The following is a 22,133-nucleotide window of genomic DNA, read 5'->3' on the forward strand; positions in this document are numbered from 1 at the left end:
CACATCCGAAGTCAGGGATGGCAATGGAAAACCACGACGCAGTAAAAACAAGCGTCGAAATAAAGAAGACAACCCAGATAATACGGCGGTCAACGCCGGATTCAGGGGCTCTCGACCAGGTCAGCGAAAAAAGCCTTTCAAAGGCAGCTGGGATGGACCATCTAGACTAAACAAGATTCTCGACAAACTATGTCAGATTCACGGCACCCCCGGCAAACTTGCAAATCACACCCACAGAGAATGCTGGGTCTTCAAGCAGGCCGGTAAGCTAAACGCCGAACACAAGGGGGGAGGGGAGACACCAAGTGAAGACGAGGACGAACCTCGCCAGCTGTGACACCCGGATAATTAAGCTACAGTGAACCTCTGCTAATGATGCCACGTCACCTCGGTTACTGTTAATAATCTCGCGTTTGTTCAAAACGATTCAAATTCAAATTTAAGTTAATGGCAAACATCAAAAGTTTTCAAACATTAAAACTAAAACATTCGGTTTGCGGAATAATCCATACATTATTTTGGTGAAGTAACCACACTTTTACAAAATGTTTAAGTATTCTGAAATAAATAAAACAATTGCAGAAACAGATAATTAAATGCCTTTTTCAGTTAATAAAATATTAAGCTAATTTATTTAATTGCGCGAACTAATGGGTAGTGACATATTTGTGAAACTAAATTAGGAACTAGTTTTGTATTTTATCTAAACTATAGCCAAGTGGAACTAAAATAATACAGAAAAGAATAAATAAGAATAAAATAAAACAACAGGTAGAAACCCCCTGGGCCACTTGGCCCAAATGGCCGAAATTGCCACGCCGGCCCAGCTTCCCTCCCTGGCCTATAACCCCCCAGCGAAACCCTAACCCCCCACGACCGCACCCACTCCCCCCACTCCCTCGTCTCTCCCTCTCACCCGATCCAGATCGGATCGGGCCGACCCATCGCCGTCGCCCGAAGCCGCTCTCCCCGTCGCCCAGCCTCGCTGGACGCCCCCGCCGCCTCGACGCCGCGCCCCTGCCTCGGGTCACCGTCCACCCGTCGCCTCGCCGGTGCCGCCCGACCCGCGCCACCTCGTCCGCGTCGTGCTCGCCGCCCCGACCTCCTCCTCAACACTTGCTGCCCGAACCCCTACACCAACCTGTGAGGCCCCTCTCCTCCTTTCCCCACGGTCACCGTCGCCCACGCGCCCGCCGCCCGCGCCCGCTGCCGCTCGGCCATGCCCTTGGCCGCGGCATCCACTCCGCACCGCGCCTGGACCGTCCCCTGCTCACCGGCCAGCGCGCGTCTGCTGCTGTGGCCGCGCTCGCCGCCCGCCCGCGCGCACCTTGGCCACTCGCCCGCGTCGACCAGGCCCTGCCTTGCCCTCCCTTATCGCGCCGACTCCCGCAGCTCTGCTGCTGCTCTCCCGCTGTGCCCCCTCCCTACGCTGCCATCGCTACCTGCTAGTGCCCTGGCCGCGTGCCCCTGCTCGCAGCGCGACCCCGCCTCCCGCTTCCTTGGCCGCACCCGCCGGCGACCACCCGCCGAGGCCGCCACCGGCCGTGGCTATGGCCTCGCGCTGACTGTCGTGGCCCCCCTGCCTGCCACTACTCACCGGCCGGCGTCCGCTTCAGCCGGCCCACGCCCGCAGACCCCCCTGCTCGCCCCGCGTCATCAGGCGGGCTACCCTATCGCCCCGGGCTGCACCCCAGCACCCGTAACCGCCCCGATTGGCATCTGTGCCACTGGACAGCGAGCCCCACACCCAAAATGTTAAAAAAAATAAAAAAATAAAAATAAAATTAATAATTAAATTAATTAATTAACCAAGTTAATTAACTTAACTAATCATGTTTAATAAATCTAATTAAGTTTAATTAACCTAATAACTACTTAAACTGTTAGTTAGTCCATGTTTCAATGACACTAGGGACCCACTGGTCAATTGGACAAGTCAACGGTCAATGCTGACTGGGCTATTGACTTTGACTGGCCCACCAGTCAGTCTCTACTGACTGGGCAGTTGACCAAGTCAACTGGGCCTACTGGTCAGCCACACAATCCCATCTGTGGGTACACTTATGTGTACTCATAGCAATTTAACATTTAATTTTCAAATTAAAATAATTTAGAAAATGATTAAAACTTTGAAAATTAATATAAAATAATCCGTAGCTCGGATGAAAATACTTTGTACATGAAAATTGCTCAGAACGACGAGACGAATCCGGATACGCAACGCGTTCGTCCGCCACGCATCCCTTGCATAGCAAACACGCAAGTTCCCCCTCCGGTTCATTTGTCCGAAAATGCGAAACATCGGGAATACTTTCCCGGATGTTTTCCCCCTTCACCGGTACCACCTCGTACCGCGTTAGGGCACACCTAGCATCACGCTTTGTCATGTCATGCATTGTCATGCTTTTGTTTGCATTATATTTATTGTTTCTTCCCCCTCTTCTCTCGCTAGACACCGAGACCGACGCCGCTATTACCCAGTACGACTACGGTGTTGACGACCCCTCTCTCTTGCCAGACCAACCAGGCAAGCCCCCCCCCCTTGATCACCAGATATCGCCTACTCTACTCTCTACTGCTTGCATTAGAGTAGTGTAACATGTTACTGCTTTTCGTTAATCCTATCCTGATGCATAGCCTGTCCTTGCTACTACTGTTGTTACCTTTACCTGCAATCCTAATGCATAGTATAGGATGCTAGTTTATCATCCATGGCCCTACATTCTTGTCCGTATGCCATGCTATACTATCGGGCCGTGATCACTCGGGAAGTGATCACCGGTATATACTTATACATATATACATGCTATACAGGTGGCGATTAAAGTCGGGTCGGCTCGTAGGAGTACCCGCGAGTGATTCCGATGTTGGGGGCTGAAGGGGCAGGTGGCTCCATCCCGGTAGAGGTGGGCCTGAGTTCCCGAAGGCCCCCGACTCTTACTTTGTGGCGGAGCGACAGGGCAGGTTGAGACCACCTAGGAGAGAGGTGGGCCTGGCCCTGGTCGGCGTCCGTGGTTATTTCAAAATAACATGCTTAACGAGATCTTTGTATTTTATCTGAGTCTGGCTACTGGCCTATACACACTAACCATCTACGCGGGGACAGTTATGGGCACTCAACGTCATGGTATCAGCCGAAGCCTTCGTGACGTCAGCAACTGAGCGGCGCGCGCCGGGTTGGACCGCGTAACGCAACTTCCTTTGTAATGGAGGTTGCTAGGTCTGCTCTCTGGCCACGTACGCAACGTGCAGGTGTGCAATGGGCGATGGGGCCAGACCCCTGTGCCACAGGATTTAGACCGGCGTGCTGACCTCTCTGTTGTGCCTAGGTAGGGCTGCGACATGTTGATCTTCCAAGGCCGGGCATGACCCAGAAAAGTGTGTCCGGACAAAGGGGATCGAGAGTGTTGGGAAATGTGGTGCACCCCTGCAGGGAAGTTAATCTATTCGAATAGCCGTGATCTTCGGTAACAGGACGACTTGGAGTTGTACCTTGACCTTATGACAACTAGAATCGGATACTTAATAAAATACACCCTTCCAAGTGCCAGATACAACCGGTGATTGCTCTCTCACAGGGCGACGAGAGGAGGATCATCGGTTAGGATTATGTTATGCGATGTTACTTGGTGAACTTACCGTCTACTCTCTTCTCCTGCTGCAAGATGGAGGTTACCAGAAGCGTAGTCTTCGAAAGGACTAGCTATCCCCCTCTTATTTCGACTTTCTGCAGTTCAGTCCACATATGATACCCTTATTCCATTTGATACCAATGCATACATATGTAGTGTAGCTCCTTGCTTGCGAGTACTTTGGATGAGTACTCACACTTGCTTTGCTCCCTCTTTTCCCCTTTCTATACTCGATTGCTGCGCCAGACGTTGGAGCCCAGGAGCCAGACGCCACCGTCGACGACGACTACTACTACTCGGGAGGTGCCTACTACTACGTGCAACCCGCTGACGACGACCAAGAGTAGTTTAGGATGATCCTAGGCAGGAGGCCTGCGCCTCTTTCGATCTGTATCCCAGTTTGTCCTAGCCTTCTTAAGGCATACTTGTTTAACTTATGTCTGTACTCAGATATTGTTGCTTCCGCTGACTCGTCTATGATCGAGCTCTTGTATTCGAGCCTTTGAGGCCCTTTGCTTGTAATATGATGTTTGTATGACTTTTTTTATTTATAGAGTTGTGTTGTGATATCTTCCCGTGAGTCCCTGATCTTGATCGTACACATTTGCGTGTATGATTAGTGTATGATTGAATCGGGGGCATCACAAGTTGGTATCAGAGCCGACTGCCTGTAGGAATCCCCCTTTCCAACTCCTTGGCTGAAGTTGAGTCTAGTCGATGAAAACTGTTTTACTAACATGGTTGTGCCGCCCATGGGCCCACGTCGCCATTGGGTGGTATTAGGATATTTTACTCCTCGTCTATACTCCAGGACTTTGATCTCCCTTCTATTCGGGTTAAATGAATTTTTGCTAACTCTAACATTAGGATCTCGTGATCACTTTCACCCGGAGATCCCCTTATCACAGATGATCGCCGACTGCACCAGAAGATTCAGAAGATACTCTCTGAGGTTTTCCCGAGACCCTTGTGCACACCGACTTTACAATCCCCTACCACCGATATACCCTTATGGATAACTACCTACAGTTGTCGTTCATACCTTCATCCTCAGTTGCTCTTGTTATTACAAGATGCCCTAAATTGCTCTCCGTTGTTCCGAAAATCCTTTACGCTTACTGCCTTGCAGTTCTTTACCACATGAATACCCCTATTGAAAATTCCTCGCACTTATTGAGTATCTGTTCATCCCCAATTGTTTGTATGCTTCATAGGATACTCTGAAATACTATCCGACCTTCTGAGCCTCCTATTCAAACTATTGCTCTGCAAATACTTGTATGCTTACATTATGGGTGCTCCCATATCACTAGCAATATTCACTAGTATCTTTTGACACCGTCATTTTGATCCTATTGATTCGACATGTGTGCGAATGCACACAATCATCAATCAACCCTTATAAATTATCTTTCCGGCTCAGACATCATTTTGAACATGAGCTGGTTCTCGACCAAACTATTTGTCGTCAAATGTGCCTCTGGTCTATCCAACTTATCCGTCCTTGATCAGAGCGTCTGCTTCTGATCCTTCGTTTTGGAAACCGTAATTTCTTTCTATTTAAGCATCAGACTAATCAGGTGATTCTTGAATCTGATGCCTCTGCATTCTTTCTTCCTCTAGGTGAGTACTGATACTCACATTGGCTCTGTTGTGGATCGCCCGATCCATTATTGGATTGTTATCCGACAGTGTCCTTCATATTCTATCACCTTGTGAGTTCTTCCCCTGACACATAATGCCTTTGGTAAATTGTATCCTCTGCTTGGCCAACCAGGCTCTTCTTTCGAGCTTGTGTATTTACTTTTGAAACTTGTGGTATATGTTACTAAGATGCCCGATGGGTTGAACCTATGCCTTCCCCTAATCCGTGAGAACCCAGAAGTTTTCACAAGTCATACCTTTCCGGTGTTCTACCAAATAAAATTCCAACACTACAGTTTTATCAAGACGAGAAGTGAATGAAAGGTTATGCATTGAATAAGTGGGAGTCGACCTTGAACTTTGTGTTCATGCCCATGGACCCGATGTGGAACTTATCATGGGAGCTTCTTGTAGTAATAACTATTTCCTTGATCTAATATCCTTTGGTATCGGTGAATTGATTCTTTTATAATCATGGTTTCGACCCTATGTTCTTCTTAGATCCCATTTCTCGGGCAAGTTTAAGTACTTGTCTTCTGTGGATCAATACACCAGTCCAACCTTTACCTTGATCTTTCGTCGAGTATTATCCCCCTGGTATCTCGAGATTATCTTGGATCTTCCCGGAACACAATCTTTTACGCTGAGCTAAGCTTGCATTGATTTCCTTGTCTTATCATTCCACCTCGAACAACAAGCTTGGTTTCGAGTTCGTGTCGTACCCATGGTTCCGATAACCTCTTGCTTCATCATTCCTTTGACTTGATGTCGTCGATGAGCGATTATATCTTCATGAAACCTCTTGACAAATGTGTCATGATCTTCATCAACATTTTGACCCCTTCCAGGATATCAATTGAATTCATGATGAGAAGTACCATCCTTGCCCTCAATGATTTGTGTTATCATCGACCACTTTATTGCCTTCCGTTCAATACAAACTTCTTCCTGCTTCTAGCAACCCTATTGCTTTCAAGTTAATGGTCGATATTTCATTCTTAGACTATTGGTTGTTGAATCATCTTTCTAACATTGATCATGCTACCTAAGACCATATTTTGGGTGCACTTTTCAACCAATGCTTAACTGTGTATGTTTTCCTCGAGCATACATCCTTATATCATTTGATCCGACAAATGTTATCTCCTTGTTCACATAAGTGTGGAAATCCATCTTTTGAAAATCTCACTGAATTGTCGCTGAGTTCATCAGCCACCTCTTCATCCTCTCCTTGGTTTTAATGATGAAATCTTGTTTTGAAACTCGCTTCCATAGTAAATCTCCCGAGAATCTTACAATATCGAATCGTCAATTGTGTTGCACCTTTTCTTCTCAGGCATCCTGAGTCTGAGGCATCCTGGCACCAATCAGATCTGAATCTCGGTCAGATATGATGATTGGGACATATTTCCAATAGTTATAACATTGGTCTTTATATGACCCGGTAAGATGATGTCATGCCTAGCACACCTGGCCGGAGGCCCTATTGTTATAGTTTCCTTTTCAGCAAGGCTATCCATTCTTCTGTGAGGAAACTGTAAGACTTATTCTACAAGTTGTTCCTGATGAATCCTTCGCGTATCCAAAGTCTGACATTTGCTTGAAGGCAATGTCAATGCTATCTCGAAGCATGTCTGTAGTAATCCGATTTTCAATAAGAGCATTTGAAGCACAATGCTAAATTTTCTTTAGCATTTATCCTAACACCGTTGTATGGGTAATATCATGAGATTCCTCCCCCCTTACCTAAATGATTTTCTACTTTCTATCATGTCATGGATATCATGATCCGCTTGTCCTTGGAAAGGATATACCCTTGAAATATGTGTTTAAACACATTTTCCTTTCCATTGTTTTGTTTAACCTTCTTGAGGTTTATATGATCTAAGCAGTATTAAGTCACTGTTTTTGTAAGCACCTCGGTGTACAACTCTGTCAGTAAGAACCTGTTACTATTGTTGATAACATTTTGGTAGCCACCGATGGACGAGAACTTTGCCTATTGGTCCGCCTCGTTCCACGAGCAAGAGAATGGTTCTCTTCGTCCCTCGCCCTTGGTACCGACGTTGTTGCTGACATAATTCATAGGCTATCCTCTGACAGGCCTTGCTATCATGACCATGCAAGATGTCGCTGCCCCTCTTACTTTAACCCACATGGTGGGCCATAACCCACAGTTCCACAGGATCAAAACCCGACTCTTCTGTATATCCCTGTCTCCAAAGTTATTTCTCGTGCCTAGCTATGTATGTACTTGACGAGTCACCTCCCTAGTGATCTATTCTGATATTAGACGCAATACTTATTCTTGTTGCCTTGAAAACCCTTTCACCTTCTGATTAGGCATATAACGATTGTCTATCCGCTTGAAACTGCTTATGGTACCTTCTTACTTTTCTCTCGATGTGTTTCATTTGTTCAACTCGAGAGATACTCATGTGTTAATTCTTGGGATGCTCCCAGATGATTTTCCTTTATAATCCTATCGTTGTAGAGCTGCCCCTTACCTATTCGTTAGTATGATGGAGATCCTGAAGAAAGGATGACAACTTCAGCATGATGCAATGACGCATAGGAATGAAGAAATCCACGCTATGGATCGACCTCTTCGAGAAGAGCAACCAAGACTGAGAAGATTCGTTACAATTTCGTGACCAGATCTTTCCCCCTTACTCCATCTCTTAAAATCTCGGGACGAGATTTCTTGTAGTAGAGGAGAATTGTGACGCCCGGATAATTAAGCTATAGTGAACCTCTGTTAATGATGCCACGTCACCTCGGTTACTGTTGATAATCTCGCGTTTGTTCAAAATGATTCAAATTAAATTTGAGTTAATGGCAAACATCAAAAGTTTTCAAACATTAAAACTAAAACGTTCGGTTTGCGGAATAATCCATACATTATTTTGGTGAAGTAACCACACTTTTACAAAATGTTTAAGTATTCCGAAATAAATAAAACAGTAGCAGAAACAAATGATTAAATGCCTTTTTCAGTTAATAAAATATTAAGCTAATTTATTTAATTGCGCGAACTAATGGGCAGTGACATATTTGTGAAACTAAATTAGGAACTAGTTTTGTATTTTATCTGAACTATAGCAAAGTGGAACTAAAATAATACAGAAAAGAATAAATAAAAATAAAATAAAACAACAGATAGAAACCCCCTGGGCCACTTGGCCCAAATGGCCGAAATTGCCAGGCCGGCCCAGCTTCCCTCCCTGGCCTATAACCCCCCAGCGAAACCCTAACCCCCCCACGACCGCACCCACTCCCCCCACTCCCTCGTCTCTCCCTCTCACCTGATCCAGATCGGATCGGGCCGACCCATCACCGTCGCCCGAAGCCGCTCTTCCCGTCGCCCCGCCTTGTTGGACGCCCCCGCCGCCTCGACGCTGCGCCCCTGCCTCGGGTTGTCGTCCACCCGTCGCCTCGCCGACGCCGCCCGACCCGCGCCACCTCGTCTGCGTCGTGCTTGCTGCCCCGACCTCCTCCTCAACACTCGCTGCCCGAACCCCTACACCACCCTGTGAGGCCCCCTCCTCCTTTCCCCGCGGTCACCGCCGCTCACGCACCCGCCGCCCGCGCCCGCTGCCGCTCGGCCATGCCCTTGGCCGCGGCATCCACCCCGCACCGCGCCTGGACCGTCCCCTGCTCGCCGGCCAGCGCGCCTCCACTGCTGTGGCCGCGCTCGCCGCCCGCCCGCGTGCGCCTTGGCCACGCGCCCGCATAGACCAGGCCCTGCCTTGCCCCCCCTTATCGCGCCGACTCCCGCAGCTCTGCTGCTGCTCTCCTGCTGTGCCCCCTCCCTGCGCTGCCATCGCTACCTGCTAGTGCCCTGGCCGCGCGCCCCTGCTCGCGGCGCGATCCCGCCTCCCGCTTCCTTGGCCGCACCCGCCGGCGACCACCCGCTGAGGCCGCCACCGGCCATGGCTATGGCCTCGCGCTGACTGCCGTGGCCCCCCTGCCTGCCTCTACTCACCGGCCGGCGTCCGCTGTAGCCGGCCCATGCCAGCAGACCCCCCTGCTCGCCCCGCGTCATCAGGCGGGCTCCCTTGTCGCCCCGGGTTGCGCCCCAGTGTCCGTAACCGCCCCGATTGGCATCTGTGCCACTGGACAGCGAGCCCCACACCTAGAATGTTTTTTTAAAAATAAAAATAACAATATAATTAATAATTAAATTAATTAATTAACCAAGTTAATTAACTTAACTAATCATGTTTAATTAATCTAATTAAGTTTAATTAACCTAATAACTACTTAAACTGTTAGTTAGTCCATGTTTCAATGACACTAGGGACCCACTGGTCAATTGGACAAGTCAACGGTCAATGCTTTCTGGGCTGTTGACTTTGACTGGCCCACCGGTCAGTCTCTACTGACTGGGCAGTTGACCAAGTCAACTGGGCCTACTAGTCAGCCACACAAGCCCATCTGTGGGTACACTTATGTGTACCCATAGCAATTTTACATTTAATTTTCAAATTAAAATAATTTAGAAAATGATTAAAACTTTGAAAATTAATATAAAATAATCCGTATCTCGGATGAAAATACTTTGTACATGAAAGTTGCTCAGAACGACGAGACGAATCTGGATACGCAGCGCATTCGTCCACCACACATCCCTAGCATAGAAAACACGCAACTTTTCCCCTCCGGTTCATCTGTCCGAAAACGCGAAACACCGGGAATACTTTCCCGAATGTTTTCCCCCTTCATCGGTACCACCTCGTACCGCGTTAGGGCACACCTAGCATCACGCTTTGTCATGTCATGTATTGTCATGCTTTTGTTTGCATTATATTTATTGTTTCTTCCCCCTCTTCTCTCTCTAGACACCGAGACCGACGCCGCTACTACCCAGTACGACTACAGTGTTGACGACCCCTCTCTCTTGCCAGAGCAACCAGGAAAGCCCCCCCTTGATCACCAGATATCGCCTACTCTACTCTCTACTGCTTGCATTAGAGTAGTGTAACATGTTACTGCTTTTCGTTAATCCTATCCTGATGCATAGCTTGTCCTTGCTACTACTGTTGTTACCTTTACCTGCAATACTAATGCTTAGTATAGGATGCTAGTTTATCATCCATGGCCCTACATTCTTGTCCGTCTGCCATGCTATACTATCGGGTCGTGATCACTCGGGAAGTGATCACGGGTATATACTTATACATATATACATGCTATATAGGTGGTGATTAAAGTCGGGTCGGCTCGTAGGAGTACCTGCGAGTGATTCCGATGTTGGGGGCTGAAGGGGCAGGTGGCTCCATCCCGGTAGAGGTGGGCCTGAGTTCCCGAAGGCCCCCAACTGTTACTTTGTGGCGGAGCGACAGGGCAGGTTGAGACCACCTAGGAGAGAGGTGGGCCTGGCCCTGGTCGGTGTCCGTGGTTATTTTAAAATAACACGCTTAACGAGATCTTGGTATTTGATCTGAGTCTGGGTACTGGCCTATACGCACTAACCATCTACGCAGGGACAATTATGGGCACTCGACGTCGTGGTATCAGCCTAAGTCTTCATGACGTCAGCGACTGAGCGGCGCCGTCGGGTTGGACCGCGTAACGCAACTTCCTTTGTAATGGAGGTTGCTAGGTCTGCTCTCCGGCCACGTACGCAACATGCAGGTGTGCAATGGGCGATGGGCCCAGGCCCCTATGGCACAGGATTTAGACCGGCGTGCTGACCTCTCTGTTGTGCCTAGGTAGGGCTGCGACGTGTTGATCTTCCGAGGCCGGGCATGACCCAGAAAAGTGTGTCCGGACAAAGGGGATCTAGCGTGTTGGGAAATGTGGTGCACCCCTGCAGGGAAGTTAATCTATTCGAATAGCCGCGATCTTCGGTAACAGGACGACTTGGAGTTGTACCTTGACCTTATGACAACTAGAACTGGATACTTAATAAAATACACCCTTCCAAGTGCCAGATACAACCGGTGATCGCTCTCTCACAGGGCGACGAGGGGAGGATCATCAGTTAGTATTATGCTATGCGATGTTACTTGGTGAACTTACCATCTACTCTCTTCTCCTGCTGCAAGATGGAGGTTACCAGAAGCGTAGTCTTCGAAAGGACTAGCTATCCCCGTCTTATTCCGGCTTTCTGCAGTTCAGTCCACATATTATACCCTTATTCCATTTGATACCAATGCATACATATGTAGTGTAGCTCTTTGCTTGCGAGTACTTTGGATGAGTACTCACGCTTGCTTTGCTCCCTCTTTTCCCCTTTCTATACTCGATTGCTGCGACCAGACGTTGGAGCCCAGGAGCCAGACGCCACCATGACGATGACTACTACTACTCGGGAGGTGCCTACTACTACGTGCAGCCCGCTGACGACGACCAGGAGTAGTTTAGGAGGATCTTAGGCAGGAGGCCTGCGCCTCTTTCGATCTGTATCCCAGTTTGTGCTAGCCTTCTTAAGGCATACTTGTTTAACTTATGTCTGTACTCAGATATTGTTGCTTCCGCTGACTCGTCTATGATCGAGCTCTTGTATTCGAGCCTTCGAGGCCCCTGGCTTGTAATATGATGCTTGTATGACTTATTTTATTTGTAGAGTTGCGTTGTGATATCTTCCTGTGAGTCCCTGATCTTGATCGTACACATTTGCGTGTACGATTAGTGTACAATTGAATCGGGTGCGTCACACCAGCAAAGCACTGGAGGACCGAAAAAATTCCCACCAGAGGTTAAAACAGTAAACATGATCCATGTGACGAAGAGGAGAAGCACACATGCACTCCGAGACATACGTGACATAGAGCCCGTCACTCCTAAGTTCAACCCCTGGTTGGTCTGCCCGATCACTCGCGGGGATCACGCGACAAACATCCGGCATGAAGGATTGGCTGCCTTGGTGTTAGACCCAACAATAAACGGATACGACCTCACACGAGTCCTTATGGACGGCGGCAGTGGTCTAAACTTGATATATCAGGACACAGTCCGCAAAATGGGGATAGACCCGACAAAAATAAGCCATAGTAATACTACCTTCAAGGGAGTAATACCAGGTCCAGAGGCCCTCTGTACGCGCTCTCTATTACTAGAGGTTGTATTCGGTTCTCCCGACAACTTCCGAAGCGAAAAATTAACTTTCTACATCGCTCCATTCCGAAGTGGCTATCAAGAACTACTCGGAAGAGTGGCTTTCGCTCGTTTTAATGCAGTACCGCATTACGCTTCTCTCAAGCTTAAGATGTCCGGTCCACGCGGCACCATCACAGTTAGTGGAAATATTGAGCGTTCTCTACGCGCGGAAGAATGTGCGGCGGCCTTAACAGCCGAGCACTAGACGGCCTCACCAACCAGAATAAGTGACAGGTCGTCAAGACCACGGACACGGTTAGACGAGTCCCGTGCATCACTACATATACATGAGATTGGTTTGATGGTTAAACCCTCATCGACGGTACCAGGGGGTTATGTGAACCACCAACTTTGTTCAGGGTAGTAAAATGGACTTTTTTTTTATTTGGATTCGATTTTCGCAATTTTGCTATTCTATATCCTTCTGTATGAATGTTGAGACTTGATTTTAATTGCTCATTTAAAATTTAGAAAGAAAAAATGGGCCTACCAGTCCGAGAGCCGCGATGCAGTCTCTCAAAAGAAGCTGCGACAGGGTTTGCTCGACCTCGGCGGCGTTCTCATGGCGGAAGGCGACCTAAGTGTTCTCATGGCGGAAGGCGGCCTAGGGGTGGAGGAGGTAGTAGACGAGAGTGGCTGCTTAGAGCCTTTCTTCTACGACGAGGCGGAGGTTGTGGCCGAAGCGGCGGCAGCGGCGGAGAGGCGGCGGCGGGAGGCTGAGGAGAAGGCGGCGGAGCATGCGCGGAAGATGGAGAAATTGAGGCGGAGAAAGGAAGCGCATCAGGCCGTGATCGACAGGATCCGCGAGTGCGATCCCAAGACGGGGGAAGTCTGCTACACCCGATTCTACAACAGGGACATGTCCAAATTTGACATCGACCAGGAGTGTAAGTCCCAAATCCAATTCCTCCTGATTCCCCCATGTAATGCATGTTTAATTGCCCCTCCAATGCGATTTTGATTTCTCCTACCGCACGCACGCAGCTCCTCTGGCTCCAATGCGATACACTCACAAAACACCATCCAAATACACCAACTCACTCGGAAGACAGGTGTACGACGTGTCTGACTCTGTAAACATCCCACAGTGAAGATAGCCTCTTCGGATATGGGATTTCCGTTAAAGGTGTATGGTACCGTGATTGCAAGAGATTACCTCGATTTCAAGTGTGTCTATCTGTTCCGGCGCCATAGAGAGGATTACTAGCTCATCAACTCAGAGGTAGTACAGCTTTTCTTTGAAGACCATATACTTACTTACGACAAGTCATTTCTCATTGTGCGGTGATGGCCGCTTTTTTTCCTTGGCTAGTCAGTTCTTTTACATTTCTGCTCCGGGAATAAATTATAGGGTGTTGGAAATTGTATGGCTCAATCATCAAATTATAGGTTGAAGGGGAGCCTTGGCGCAACGGTAAAGTTGTTGCCTTGTGACCATGAGGTCACGGGTTCGAGTCCTGGAAACAGCCTCTTCCAGAAATGTAGGGAAAGGCTGCGTACTGTAGACCCAAAGTGGTCGGACCCTTCCCCGGACCCTGCGCAAGCGGAAGCTACGTGCACCAGGTTGCCCTTTTTAATCGTCAGATTATAGGTTGCAATCTCTTGGTATTCATTCATAAAAATACGCAAGTATTGTTAATGAAGCTTATGCTTGTTGTTTTGTATGGCTGGATCGTCATACAATCATGTCTTGGTATTCATAATAATACGCAAGGATAGTTAAATGTATTCTTGTTGTTTACACATGTTTAAGCATAAGAATAATGCATGGTTATGGTGGAACAGAGGTTGCAACCTTCCATTTCCTTGTAAATTTTAGGGCCTATTGAATCACAGAATTCCAAAAAGGCATGAATAGAAAAAAGCGCAGGATTTTAGTGGCATTATTTTTGCCAAAGTTTGTTTGATTGCACAATAACATAAACAAAGGTTTCTTTCCTAGAGGTTTGAGTCGATGTAAAATTCAGTTTGAAATTTGTGGTTTGTAGTGCAAAGGTATCGGTAGGAAAATATCCTATGTGATTCAATCTTACAAGTCAAACAACCTACATAGGAAAAAATATTAAGGGTTTAAATCCTCCCAAACATGTATGAATATCCTTTGTACCAAAAAAGCCCTTAGTAAGATTAAAAAAATGAGTGGTCATGATATCATAAGAAAAAATGCTTTGAATATGGTATGGAGCAGATTAGAACCGAACATGCTCACATACAATCAGATATCAGTACAAATCTTTAAAAACAGTTTTATACTTGCATGCATGACAACAACTTTCCTCCGATGCTTGTTTTTACTTCCATTGCGTTATCCAGATGAGGTTACTGCTAATCTGTTATGTGACCTTTTCTCATAGGATCAATCGTTGATCTTGACTGGACCAACTCGAGGACTAGTGTTACTAGATAGTATATATTTTGAGGTGGATCTTAAGATCAAGGATGACCAAGGGAAGAAAGACCAAGAACTTAGCAAGGGACTGTGTGTGATTGATGGCATATTAATGGGAGGGGAGGAACATGGTCATGTTGGATGTGAAGACCTCGATAGCAGGCTGAGCACTGTAGAGGTGAAATTTGCAGTTGTTAAACTTGCAGTGGAGGCTACCCTTGAAATCAAGGTTCTCAAAGGAGATTTCTATGGAGAAATGACAGCTTGCACCTCCAGGATTCAGGATCGCCTGGTGCTTCATGATAGCAAAGCAGGTGGTGTAATCTGTGATGGTACTGGAATGCTCCAGTTGTGGCGCCGTGTTGTAACTATTGGAATGAAGGATATGCTTTTATTAACTATTGCTACCCAGGCTAGTGATGTGGCAACTGCCTCTGCTACACGAACCATTAATTTCACTCCACATGTGAACGGTGCAGAGGAAGATGAAATTACCTGTGGTGCTGTTAAGATGCTTATCAAGGTCAACTGGTCCTTATTTGAATTGCGAACTTTGATGCACCTATGCTTATAATTGACCTATGTAGTGGTTGCTAATGCGTCTCTTCATGGAGCTAAGTAGTGTTTGATGCAATTATATTTCAGCTGTAGACTCTGATTTGTTGCCTATATGACAAGTTGAGCTATCTAGAGGTTGCTAATGTACTTAATCTCATGGAACTAAATAGGCTCCCCGTGACTACTGTTATCTTGTTGGACTTGTGATGGAAATGTACCTGCTGTAGTCTTGACTGCAATATTATGTCTTTATATATGGGTTTTTTTTCTTTCGAAAAATGTCTTTATATATATATATATATATATATATATATATATATATGTGTGTGTGTGTGTGTGTGTGTGTGTGTGTGTGTGTGTGTGTCTTTATTTATGGTATATGGAACTAACTGTTGTTTAACATTGATTGTTGTGAGTCATGGACTATTGGAGCTGGAAGAACATCACCAGGAACTATCTACTCTTTCAGTTCGCTTGCAATGGTGTAGTTCTGTTTTGGAATCACAGTTTGGCAAGTTTTATGTTTAAAATTTGGACGCCGATAACTGCCACACGTGTGGTGTATCGGATAGTTGTGCCACACGCCTCGTGTGGCATGGATAGGAACCAGCCCGCACAACCGCGTCCGGGCGCGCAAAGGCACGGCCCGCACGTCCGGTGTGTGGCAATCCCGCCCGCACGTCCGGGCCAGAGGACCCAGCAGCCTGCACGACCCAGCCGTCCCGGCCTATGGTCGATCCCCAATTCCGACTGCCGCCATCTTCTCCCACCTCCCGAACCCCTACCTCCATCGCCGGCCTTCTCTGGTTGCCATGGCAACCAGAGCAGATCCGTAGGGCAGATCCGTAGGGCCTTCCCACCGCAAACCACACCCCTTATCTCCCCACGACGATAACCACAGACGGTTGCCACACGACGATATGTTATGCCGCAAAAATTTGTAAGAATGCCGTGTAGATAAAGAAACCAGAACTAACCTGCAGTTTTCCATATTTGGTATCAGTTATCCTGTCCGCAGCAAGCACAGCCTTGACAGCATCGATAGTCCACGCAGAAACAGCAAACTTGTGCGTAGGCGGCGGGCCTCCTGTCCCAGTGAAATCCACGGTGGACAGATCAAGACAGTCGACGTACATGAGCTGATGTACAATAATTTTAAAAAGAAAGAAATATCAGTTGCGATCATGGTATTTTACGAAAAAACAGGATAATATATATGTTCCTATGATCATCAAGTTGAAGTGCATGAAAAAAGAGAGAAAGAACAAGTTGCCATCTGTATGTGCTAGTTGCCATCATAGTGTGATGACAGTTGCCATATTGTCATGATGGCAGTTGCCACATTGTCATGATGGTAGTTGCCATCGTAGTATGATGGCAGTTGCCATATTGTCATGATGACAATTGCCATATTGTCATTATGGCAGTTGCCATCTTGTTATGATCAGGTTGCCATGCATGAATAAAAAGGTGTTAAAAAAGAGTGTTCACAGAAAGGACTGGTAAAAAATACCATTAAATGTAGTCGACAACCCTTCTAGTACATCTTGCTTGAGAATACATCATGTAGGAAGTCGGCAATGAACTTACAGCAATTCATGTTCTTCACATCTTTTAGATTCGCCTGCACCGCACAAAATTCAGAACGAGTTGCCGCATCAGAAAATCAAATGGGAAAACATCAAAAAACACTGGCGGTGACTAGCTTGCACATGACATCGGAGCAAAAAAATTGAAGGAAAAATAATGTAGTAAAGATAGATCATTCACCAGGATGGGGAAGCATTTTTTGCTTGGGCGAAGAGAAGTGGTCGGCGCGAAAACAACTGAGATGAGGTACATGAGTAGTTTCATCTTAAAAACCTCGCCATGTGTTGTCATGGCCTGCAGCGAATCTGCCAGTACAGACGTGTTCGGCATGGATTCCAACCCAGGAAACAAACGGGGGAACAACGTTTCCTCGATCTTGTTATTGACCTTATACGGGACTTTGATTTGTCCACGGGGCACACCCAAAGTGCAGAACACGGATTCCTCGTCCAACGGCAGTCTTCCACGTCCCGGAATCACAAATTCCCTAGAGGGGGGTCGTAAATCTCACCAAGCCAGTCGCACACAGGGTTGACTAGATCCGTGCACCGGACATTCATCATAGCCTGCATACCCATCTCAGCAGCAGCTCCCTTCTGATCGTCAGTAAATCTGTCAGTCAATGAAGTCAACCGTTCCTGGGAGGCCCTGTTGCAAGTACGTTTCTTCTTCTGCAAAAGATAGACAAATGATTAGTTGTTGCCATGTTTTCACTGTCATGAAATTTTAGTTCATGACAGACGACTGCAAAGCTCGAGGTGGCAACCAATAACATATGCAGGAGGAAGAGGGTGTGTGGACAGTTACCTCGTCGCCCTCTTTTCGCCGTCCAGTTGCCCGATTCCGCTGTGGTGGATCCATGAAATCATCATCATCGTTTTGATGATCGCCGCGAACCATTCTGTTGAGGTAAGAACAGACCAAATTGTCACTGTGAAAATGAAATTGCAGGAAGTAAGCAGTTGCCACCTAACAGAATGTCCTTGCCGCATGGGCTCGAGTGAAAAAATGTCAAATAGTGAATGCAAAAATATCATATGAACACGCACGCACCCCCCCTTTGATTGTTGAAAACATAAATGTGGCAATTAAGCACATTGGTTACATTTGAAAAAAATGTACAGATCGTAAATGCACTTAAAAACAAAAATGTTGAAGTTGCCATGTTAGCATAAGATAGTACGAAAAGAAAGTCACAAAATCCTCCACTGCAGAAACCTAACATGTGGCAGCGCACACCCTGTCCTCGTACAACAAATGACTTGCCATGTGTTTCAATGGCAAAAATGTGCTAGGTTGAAATTGCCATGTTAAAATGCAACACAAATATCACAAGTGTGTTCAGATAGCACAAAAGCGATGAAAAACATCTAATGAACAACCTGAAAATTGCCACATTGTGTTCAGATATCACAAGTCAGCATGGCAGAAACACGAAAATTGCGTCCGCCGTACAATGAATTTACCACATTGTACTGACTGTAACATGGCAATAGACAAAGACTTGCCACATGGAAAGCATATATATGGCATCTGACACAGTTGATGTGCAAATTAGTTGCCATGTTATGCAGCCAATTTGCCACATTATCCTGTCTACAACATGGCAACAGCCACAGTGTGTTCATACTCTATTGCCACAAGAATATACTATCCAGATGGCAACATGCATAGTTGATGTGCAGATTAGTTGCCATCCAGTCTAATTGGTTACTGAAACTGCAGTGACCACCGATTTACTGTACTTTACCATTCCTACAGTGTGGCAACTATCACAATTAGTCAGGAAAAATTAGTTGCCACATGGAAAAAGCATGTTTGTGGCAACTATGACAGTCATTCAGGAAATTAGTTGCCACATGGAAAAATCATGTTTGTGGCAACTATGACAGTCATTGAGGAAATTAGTTGCCGCATGGGAATGAATGTTTGTGGCAACTATCACAGTCATTCAAGAAAATAGTTGCCGCATGGAAAAGCATGTTTGTGGCAACTATCACATTCATTCAGAAAAATTAGTTGCCATACAGTCATGATAGTTACTCAAACCATCGCGTTTGCCTTCATACTGCAGTTTTGGAAAACAACTAACTAGATCTAGGGTTCAATGGCAACTATAATGACTTGAAATTCATCCCCAAAAATCTCCCCGAACTGATCGCAAATACCAATTCGAAGCAATGCGCAACTATCAGACCGGAAAACAACGGTCCAATCTCAAGGCACAACCAGTGTGTGTCTCCGAACAGGCAGAACCACCCCGGCGAGACCGCCACCGCGGCGGCGACGAAACTGCCCAGTGCCATCGAAAACGGCAAGCATGGGACTCCGCCGCCGGCGGCAACGCCGGCGCATCGCCAAATCGCCTGAATCTCTACGAATCTCGAGCGAAGCATCGAACACCGAGGGAAGGGGAGAAAAATGCAGGCAAGGATTGTGAGAGTGGGAGCGAGCATTACCTTCAATCTGCAGGCGCTCCGGCGAGGCCGTTCCGGTCCGGCAAGCACCATCGATGGCCGCGAACTCCGTCGACTCTTCCGCCTCCGCCGCCGCCTTCTCCTCTCGCCTTCTCTTCCAATCGAATGAACTGCAGGGTGGGTTGGGTGAGTAATGAAGTGGATAGTAAATGGAACCGTGAGGGGAGGGGGCGAAGTGCGCGACGTAGTTGACGGCAACCATAGTTCGGGCGTGGCGTGCGGGTGCAGAGCAGTTCCACCTCACGCCTCCGAGTGACAACCGTTGACCGCGGGGGGCAACCGGCATGTGGGCGAACACTCTCACACATCACACACACGACTTGTCCTACGTGGCATACAAAATCAGGCAAAATGTGCCAAGATCCGTGCAGAAATTGTTGAACGATGATGGATGCGTGTGGTCGAGTTGCCAGACGCCCACACGTGTGGGCGTTAACATTTCCGTAAAATTTTGACTGTCAATATAGCCATCAATATATTCTGCCTATGTTGATAGCTAACTTTTTTTTACTTTGTATTTTTCCTTTTCTTTTTCTTCTGTGGGAGGCCTTTGCATTACATTTGAGCGGTGATAGTTTAGTTTATATTGTGCAAGATTTTACTAAATTAGCCAGCTAGGAATAATATGTCTTGATTGTAATCCTTTTTAGCAGCTACATTTGGATAGCTACCCCTGCCACCCTGCTACAGGCATCAGATCTTGTACTGTACTCCCAATGTTCCACGATATAAGTTGTAACGATTTAATAGTTTTCATGATGAATCTAATCTAATGGTATAAAGCGGGGCGTTGCGTATGTGTGTTGTGGATAATACCTTGTTGACTTTGTGCTTGGTGGTTGCTTTATTTATAAAGCGGGACGTAAGTCTTTTTCGGTAATCTAATAGTATAAATTTGGTATTGTATAGTATTTTTTTCTAAAGGGTCAAACATGCCCGTGTTTGACTATTGAAAAACCTAAACCACCTTATATTTCGAAACGGGGGAGTATATGATTATGGGCTTCGTTAGTCTGTTTTAATTACTCAATGATGTTGTCGGTGCCTCTTGGTGATTCAAAATTACGACCGACATGGCTGGCACTAAAATTTGGACGTCTTCGTTGTGCCCAGGACATAGTCCATGAAGAGACCGAAGGCTACCATGAGATGGCAACACCACAAAGTTCACTCGCATGTAGTCTTTTTTAATCCTTAAACATGGGATAGATATACAATCCATTAAGAGAGAATTCCTTATTTGACACCCCCTTAAAATTGTGTTCCTTATTTGATACTGGAAAAAATTTCTTCCCTATATGACCTATAGTCTTAATTTCTTTCCCTATATGACACTCTAGTTCATTTTGTGCACGTGAAAAGACCTTTTTACCCCTGTACATAATGTGACCAGATGTAGCATTGAGCCTAATTAGGGAAAATATGTTTCTGAGAGTGAGCACAGCTGAACATGTTATCTCCTCCATTGGCCTTTTTTGGAATGCGTGTGTATTCTGTATTCCTGAGCGCATGCATCCAATGTATTTAGAACGTATTCAGCCGTGGGTCTAGTTTCGTGCGGTATGGTTTGTGAGTGCGAGGTCGATCGACATTGATCATTGACGCTCTTAGGGGCTGTTTGGATAGCAAATATTAGGCGTTGGTTTATATAAAACGAGTTTTTACCTGATTTTTAGCAAAACCAGTTTTACTACTTTTCTGTTAAGAATCAGTTTCTATAAGACTACGTTTGGGTTGGAAAGTGTGTTTGTCAGACCCTTATTTGACATTTGGAAAGTGTGTTTGTCAGACCCTTATTTGACAATTGGAAAGAGTGTTTGTCAAACCCTTATTTGACAATGATTCAGACTATTTCTATTCTGCCGTGATCTTCCCATTCTCCGGTCAAATTCCGTTGAGGTACGCAAGTACAGTAGAGTGGGCTCACCGATCTCGCCGGACGGCCGCATACAGGCTCATGTAGAAGCTAGGTACCGAGGCAAGCGTTGGATCAATTCGATCCGCCTGCTGCCGAACGCACAAAATTATGGCCGTGAGCACGCACACAGATGTAGAACCTTGCTGCGCAGAGCAATGGCTGGATAATTCTATCGGCCGGCTGCAGAACGTATTAAGCGGCGGCGTGTGCACGTGCATGTAGAAGGTAGCTACCGGGGAACCAACTGGGTCGATTTGATACGCTGGTTGCGGACGCATGTATGGGAATGCTAAGGAGCTGACCGTGTTGCGGACGCATGTAGAAGGTGGCCACTCCGGGCTCCGACCGTGTTGCGGTTGCTGTCCGGCCGGCTGACTCTGTCCGCCCACCCCGCTGCTCATGGATCATTTCCACAGATGCTACTGCAGGTATACAATCTAACCGGAACAGTAGCAAATCGACTGGCATGACAATACCAGCATATCTGATGTCACATATGGATAACTCGGCTGATTTTTTTGGAACAACTATTATCGTGTACATATTTGTGGTCACATTATACATATGGGTAAAATGGTCTTTTCACATGTACAAAATGCACTAGAGTGTCATATAGGGAAAAAAATTAAGACTAGAGATCATATAGGGAAGAAAATTTTCTCCAGTGTCAAATAAGGAACACAATTTTAAGAGAGTGTCAAATAAGGAATTCTCTCATCCATTAACGGTGGCGCAAGGAGCCATCTCTGGCGATAGCCACGTCATCACGCATACGACAAAAAGACAGCAGGTCGATCGCGAAGGGCTACGCAGCAGAAAAG

General features: G+C 46.6%; 1 pseudogene; it reads left to right on the plus strand.

Moving 5' to 3' along the window:
- The first annotated feature begins 1,219 nt into the window (after nucleotides 1-1,219).
- Nucleotides 1,220-15,573, plus strand: LOC123146196 (uncharacterized; annotated as a pseudogene).
- The last annotated feature ends 6,560 nt before the right edge of the window (nucleotides 15,574-22,133 follow it).

This window comes from Triticum aestivum, chromosome 1A (genome assembly GCF_018294505.1).
Source record: "Triticum aestivum cultivar Chinese Spring chromosome 1A, IWGSC CS RefSeq v2.1, whole genome shotgun sequence".
NCBI classification, from domain to species: domain Eukaryota; kingdom Viridiplantae; phylum Streptophyta; class Magnoliopsida; order Poales; family Poaceae; genus Triticum; species Triticum aestivum.